This window comes from Arachis stenosperma, chromosome 1 (assembly GCF_014773155.1).
Source record: "Arachis stenosperma cultivar V10309 chromosome 1, arast.V10309.gnm1.PFL2, whole genome shotgun sequence".
Taxonomy (NCBI): Eukaryota; Viridiplantae; Streptophyta; class Magnoliopsida; order Fabales; family Fabaceae; genus Arachis; species Arachis stenosperma.
Window position 1 is genome coordinate 54,880,830 of NC_080377.1, and position 7,331 is coordinate 54,888,160.

The 7,331-nt window shown below is 41.8% G+C and overlaps 1 non-coding gene across 1 annotated transcript; it reads right to left on the reverse strand.

Moving 5' to 3' along the window:
- Positions 1–559: 559 nt before the first annotated feature.
- Positions 560–663, reverse strand: LOC130948677 (small nucleolar RNA R71). The gene has a single exon (XR_009073153.1). It is a non-coding gene; the product is annotated as a small nucleolar RNA R71 (small nucleolar RNA).
- Between the last annotated feature and the right edge of the window lie 6,668 nt (positions 664–7,331).

The window sequence follows — 7,331 nt, forward strand, 5'->3', positions numbered from 1 at the left end:
TTCTCTTCTCTTTCATATGAGCAGGAGCAAAGATAAAAGCATTCTTGTTGAAGCTGACCCTGAACCTGAAAGGACCTTAAAGCGAAAGCTAAGAGAAGCTAAGGCACAACTCTCTGTAGAGGACCTGACAGAAATCTTCAAAGAAGAAGAAACCATGGCAGCCGAAAACAACAACAACAACAACAATGCAAGGAAGGTGCTGGGTGACTTTACTGCACCTACTCCCGACTTCTATGGGAGAAGCATCTCTATCCCTGCCATTGGAGCAAACAACTTTGAGCTTAAGCCTCAATTAGTTTCTCTAATGCAACAGAATTGCAAGTTCCATGGACTTCCATTGGAAGATCCTCATCAGTTCTTAGCTGAATTCTTGCAAATCTGTGACACTGTCAAGACTAATGGGGTTGACCCTGAGGTCTACAGACTTATGCTATTCCCTTTTGCTGTAAGAGACAGAGCTAGGACATGGTTGGACTCCCAACCTAAAGAAAGCCTGGACTCATGGGAAAAGCTAGTCAATGCCTTCTTGGCAAAGTTCTTTCCACCTCAAAAATTGAGTAAGCTTAGAGTGGAAGTCCAAACCTTCAGACAGAAGGATGGAGAATCCCTCTATGAAGCTTGGGAAAGATACAAACAATTGATCAGAAAATGTCCATCTGACATGCTTTCTGAATGGAGCATCATAGGTATTTTCTATGATGGTCTGTCTGAACTATCCAAGATGTCTTTGGATAGCTCTGCTGGAGGATCTCTTCATCTGAAGAAGACGCCTACAGAAGCTCAAGAGCTAATTGAAATGGTTGCAAATAACCAATTCATGTACACTTCTGAAAGGAATCCTGTGAACAATGGGACTAATCAGAAGAAAGGAGTTCTTGAGATTGATACTCTGAATGCCATTCTGGCTCAGAACAAGATATTGACTCAACAAGTCAATTTGATTTCTCAAAGTCTGTCCAGAATGCAAAATGCACCAAGCAGTACCAAGGATGCTTCATCTGAAGAAGAAGCTTATGATCCTGAGAACCCTTCAATGGAAGAGGTGAATTACCTAGGAGAACCCTATGGAAACACCTATAATTCTTCATGGAGAAATCATCCAAATTTCTCATGGAAGAATCAAGAGAGACCTCAACAAGGTTTCAATAACAATAATGGTGGAAGAAACAGGTTTAGCAATGGCAAGCCTTTTCCATCATCTTCTCAGCAACAGACAGAGAGTTCTAAGCAGAACACCTCTGACTTAGCAACCATGGTCTCTGATCTAATCAAAACCACTCAAAGTTTCATGACTGAAACAAGGTCCTCCATTAGAAACTTGGAGGCACAAGTGGGACAACTGAGCAAGAAAGTTACTGAACTCCCTCCTAGTACTCTTCCAAGCAATACAGAAGAAAATCCAAAAGGAGAGTGCAAGGCCATCAACATGGCCGAATATGGAGAGGAGAAAAAGGCAGTAAATGCCACTGAGGAAGACCTCAATGGGCGTGCACTGACCTCCAATAAGTTCCCTAATGAGGAACCATGGGAATCTGAGGCTCAAAATGAGACCATAGAGATTCCATTGGACTTACTTCTGCCTTTCATGAGCTCTGATGAGTATTCTTCCTCTGAAGAGGATGAGTATGTCACTGAAGAGCAAGTTGCTAAATACCTTGGAGCAATCATGAAGCTAAATGACAAGTTATTTGGAAATGAGACTTGGAAGGATGAACCTCCTTTGCTCACCAAAGAACTAGATGACTTGTCTAGGCAGAAACTACCTCAAAGGAGACAAGATCCTGGGAAGTTTTCCATACCTTGCACCATAGGCACCATGACCTTCAAGAAGGCTCTGTGTGACTTAGGGTCAAGTGTAAACCTCATGCCTCTCTGTAATGGAGAAGCTAGGGATCTTTGAGGTACAAGCTGCAAGAATCTCACTAGAGATGGCAGACAACTCAAGAAAACAAGCTTATGGACTTGTAGAGGATGTTTTGGTGAAGATTGAAGACCATTACATCTCTGCTGATTTCATAGTCCTAGAGACTGGGAAGTGCATGGATGAAACCATCATCCTTGGCAGACCCTTCCTAGCCACAGCAAAGGCTGTGTTTGATGTTGATAGAGGTGAACTGATCATTCAAGTGAATGAAGAATCCTTTGTGTTTAAGGCTCAAGGATATCCCTCTGTCACCATAGAGAGGAAGCATGAAGAGCTTCTCTCAAATCAGAGTCAAACAGAGCCCCCACAGTCAAACTCTAAGTTTGGTGTTGGAAGGCCACAACCAAACTCTAAGTTTGGTGTTGAACCCCCACATTCAAACTCTAAGTTTGGTGTTGGGAGGTTCCAACATTGCTCTGGGAAAATGTGAGGCTCCATGAGAGCCCACTGTCAAGCTACTGACATTAAAGAAGCGCTTGTTGGGAGGCAACCCAATGTTATATTTTATCTATTTTCTTTTGTTATTTTATTTTTTTTGTAGGTTGATGATCATGAGAAGTCACAAAATCAATTGAAAAAGCAAAAACAGAATGAAAAATAGGAAGAAAAACAGCACACCCTGGAGGAAGAACCTACTGGCGTTTAAACGCCAGTAAGGTTAGCAGTTGGGCGTTTAACGCCCAGTCTGGCACCATTCTGGGCGTTTAACGCCAGAAAAAGGCACCAGACTGGCGTTAAACGCCAGGAAAGGGCAAAAAACTGGCGTTAAACGCCAGAAATGGGCACCAGCCCAGCGTTTAACGCCAGATTTGGCACAAAACGTGTTTTTGCATGCCATTTGGTGCAGGGATGACTTTTCCTTGACACCTCAGGATCTGTGGACCCCACAGGATCCCCACCAACCCACCACTCTCTCTCTCTTCTTCTTCACCCATTCACCAATCACCTCAATACCTCTTTCCCAAAAACCCTTCACCTATCAAATCCCATCTTTCTCTTCACCACTCACATCCATCCTTCATAAAACCCCACCTACCTCACCTTTCAAATTCAAACCACTTTCCCTCCCAAACCCACCCATACATGACCGAACCATGAGCCCCCCCTCTCCTATATAAACCCTTCTTCACCCCTTCATTTTCACACAACCTAAACACCACTTCTCCCCCTCTTTGGCCGAACACAAAGCCATTCCCTTCTTCCTCGTTTCTTCTTCTTCTACTCTCTTCTTTCTTCTATTGCTCGAGGACGAGCAAACCTTTTAAGTTTGGTGTGGTAAAAGCATTGCTTTTTGTTTTTCCATAACCATTTATGGCATCCAAGGCCGGAGAAACCTCTAGAAAGAGGAAAGGAAAGGCAAAAGCTTCCACCTCCGAGTCATGGGAGATGGAGAGATTCATCTCAAGGGTGCATCAAGACCACTTCTATGAAGTTGTGGCCTTGAAGAAGGTGATCCCCGAGGTCCCTTTTTCACTCAAAAAGAGTGAATATCCGGAGATCCGACATGAGATTCGAAGAAGAGGTTGGGAAGTTCTCACCAACCCCATTCAACAAGTCGGAATCTTAATGGTTCAAGAGTTCTATGCCAATGCATGGATCACCAAGAGCCATGATCAAAGTGTGAACCCGAATCCAAAGAATTGGCTTACTATGGTTCGGGGGAAATACTTGGATTTTAGTTCGGAAAATGTAAGGTTGGCATTCAACTTGCCCATGAAGCAAGGAGATGAACATCCTTACACTAGAAGGGTCAACTTTGATCAAAGGTTGGACCAAGTCCTCACTGACATTTGTGAAGAGGGCGCCCAATGGAAGAGAGATTCAAGAGGGAAGCCGGTTCAATTAAGAAGGCATGACCTCAAGCCCATAGCTAGAGGATAGTTGGAGTTTATCCAACGCTCAATCATTCCCACTAGCAACCGGTCCGAAGTTACTCTAGACCGGGCCATCATGATCCATAGCATCATGATTGGAGAAGAAGTAGAAGTTCATAAGGTTATAGCCCAAGAACTCTATAAGGTGGCAGACAAGTCCTCTACCTTAGCAAGGTTAGCCTTTCCTCATCTCATTTGTCACCTCTGTTATTCAGTTGGAGTTGACATAGAGGGAGACATCCTCATTGATGAGGACAAGCCCATCACTAAGAAAAGGATGGAGCAAACAAGAGACCCCTCTCATCATGAGATCCCTGAGATGCCTCAAGGGATGCACTTTCCTCCACAAGACTATTGGAAGCAAATTAACACCTCCCTAGGAGAATTAAGTTCCAACATGGGACAACTAAGGGTGGAGCACCAAGAACATTCCATCCTCCTCCATGAAATTAGAGAAGATCAAAGAATCATGAGAGAGGAGCAACAAAGACAAGGAAGAGACATTGAGGAGCTCAAGCACTCCATAAGACCTTCAAGAGGAAGAACAAGCCGCCATCACTAAGGTGGACCCGTTCTTTAATCTCCTTGTTCTTTATTTTCTTGGTTTTTCGAAAATTTATGCTTTATGTTTGTCCATGTTTGTGTCTTATGATCATTAGTGTCTATGCCTTAAAGTTATGAATGTCCTATGAATCCATCACCTTTCTTAAATAAACAAATGTTCTTAATTGAAAAAGAAAAGAATTGCATGAATTTTGAATTTTATAACAGTTTAATTATTTTGATGTGGTGGCAACACTTTTGTTTTCTGAATGTATGCTTAAACAGTGCATATGTCTTTTGAATTTGTGGTTCAAGAATGTTGGCTCTTGAAAGAATGATGAAAAAGGAGACATGTTACTGAGGATCTGAAAAATCATAAAAATGATTCTTGAAGCAAGAAAAAGCAGTGAATACAAAAAAAAAAAAAAACGAAAAAAAAGGGAGAAAAAGAAAAAGAAAGAAAAAGAAAGAAACAAAGTTGTGATCCAAGGCAAAAAGAGTGTGCTTAAGAACCCTGGACACCTCTAATTGGGGACTTTAGCAAAGCTGAGTCACAATCTGAAAAGGTTCACCCAATTATGTGTCTGTGGCATGTATGTATCCGGTGGTAATACTGGAAGACAGAGTGCTTTGGGCCACAGCCAAGACTCAATAAGTAGCTGTGTTCAAGAATCATCATACTTAACTAGGAGAATCAATAACACCATCTGGATTCTGAGTTCCTAAAGAAGCCAATCATTCTGAATTTCAAAGGATGAAGTGAGATGCCAAAACTATTCAGAGGCAAAAAGCTAAAAGCCCCGCTCATCTAATTAATACTGATCTTCATAGATGTTTTTGGAATTCATTGCATATTCTCTTCTTTTTATCTTATTTGATTTTCATTTGCTTGGGGACAAGCAACAATTTAAGTTTGGTGTTGTGATGAGCGGATAATTTGTACGCTTTTTGGCATTATTTTTAGTATGTTTTTAGTAGTTTGAGTTGCGTTTTTAGTATATTTTTATTAGTTTTTAATTAAAATTCACTTTTCTGGACTTTACTATGAGTTTGTGTGTTTTTCTGTGATTTCAGGTATTTTCTGGCTGAAATTGAGGGACCTGAGCAAAAATCTGATTCAGAGACTGAAAAGGACTGCAGATGCTGTTGGATTCTGACCTCCCTGCACTCGAAGTGGATTTTCTGGAGCTACAGAAACCCAATTGGCGTGCTCTTAACGGTGTTGGAAAGTAGACATCCTGGGCTTTCCAGCAATATATGATAGTCCATACTTTGCCCAAGATTTGATGGCCCAAACCGGCGTTCAAAGTCACCTTCAGAATTCCCAGCGTTAAACGCCGGAACTGGCACCAAAATGGGAGTTAAACGCCCAAACTGGCATAAAAGCTGGCGTTTAACTCCAAGAAGAGTCTCTACACGAAAAATGCTTCATTGCTCAGCCCAAGCACACACCAAATGGGCTCGGAAGTGGATTTTTATGTCATTTACTCATCTTTGTAATTCTTAAGCTACTAGTTCCCTATAAGTAGGACCTTTTACTATTGTATTTTACATCTTTTGATCACTTTAGATCTCTAGATCATCTTTGGAAATCTAGTTCCTAGATCAGATCTTGGTTCTTCTGGTTCCCTCTCTGGGACCGAAGCCAATGATCACTCTTGTTCTTATGTATTTTCAACGGTGGAGTTTCTACACACCATATATTAAGGTGTGGAGCTCTGCTGTACCTCGAGTATTAATGCAATTACTATTGTTCTTCTATTCAATTCCGCTTGTTCTTTGTCCAAGATATCACTTGTTCTTCAACTTGATGAATGTGATGATCCGTGACACTCATCATCATTCTCACCTATGAACGTGTGACTGACAACCACCTCCGTTCTACCTTAGATTGGGTGAATATCTCTTGGATTCCTGATACACGATGCATGGTTGATCGCCTGACAACCGAGTGCTCGCCTGACAAACGAGCCAGCCATTCCATGAGATCAGAGTCTTCGTGGTATAGGCAAGAACTGATGGCGGCATTCAAGAGAATCCGGAAGGTCTAACCTTGTCTGTGGTATTCTGAGTAGGATTCAATGATTGAATGACTGTGACGTGCTTCAAACTCCTGAAGGCGGGGCGTTAGTGACAGACGCAAAAGAATCACTGGATTCTATTCTGGCCTGATTGAGAACCGACAGATGGATAGCCGTGCCGTGACAGGGTGCGTTGAACATTTCCAATGAGAGGATGGGAGGTAGCCACTGACAACGGTGAAACCCTTGCATAAGCTTGCCATGGAAAGGAGTAAGAAGGATTGGATGAAGACAGTAGGAAAGCAGAGAGACGGAAGGGAAAGCATCTTCATACACTTATCCGAAGCTCTCACCAATGATATACATAAGTATCTCTATCTTTATCTTTGTGTTTTATTCATCATCTATACCCATTTAAGTCTGCCTGACTAAGATTTACAAGGTGACCATAGCTTGCTTCATACCAACAATCTCCGTGGGATCGACCCTTACTCGCGTAAGGTTTATTACTTGGACGACCCAGTGCACTTGCTGGTTAGTTGTGCAAAGTTGTGTAGTGATCACAATTTCACGCACCAATGAGCCTGGAAGGGAAGTCCAAGTTTGAGACCGCTGATGGGGTTGTTAGAGGTGATTGTTTGTTGATTTGTAATTGAATGTTGACTTTTATTCCATGATTTCAGAAACAATTCGTGAATGAAAGTTTGTTTCTATTGACATTATATGTAGCTTTTGTGCCGACTTTTACGGATAAAAAGTATTAGAGTTTGTTGTAGTCGTTTAGAATGTATGTGATGGAATATATGATTTTGGTAACTTGAAATTGTGATTCATAAGGCTGCATTACATCTGTCATACATTGAAGTGGTCGGCCTCGTTAAAACCATCCCGAGTAAAACCCTCCTTAGGGATAAAAACTTCGGTGGTAGGAAAAAGAGTACTGTCCAAGCTTCAAGTGTTAATAAGCGA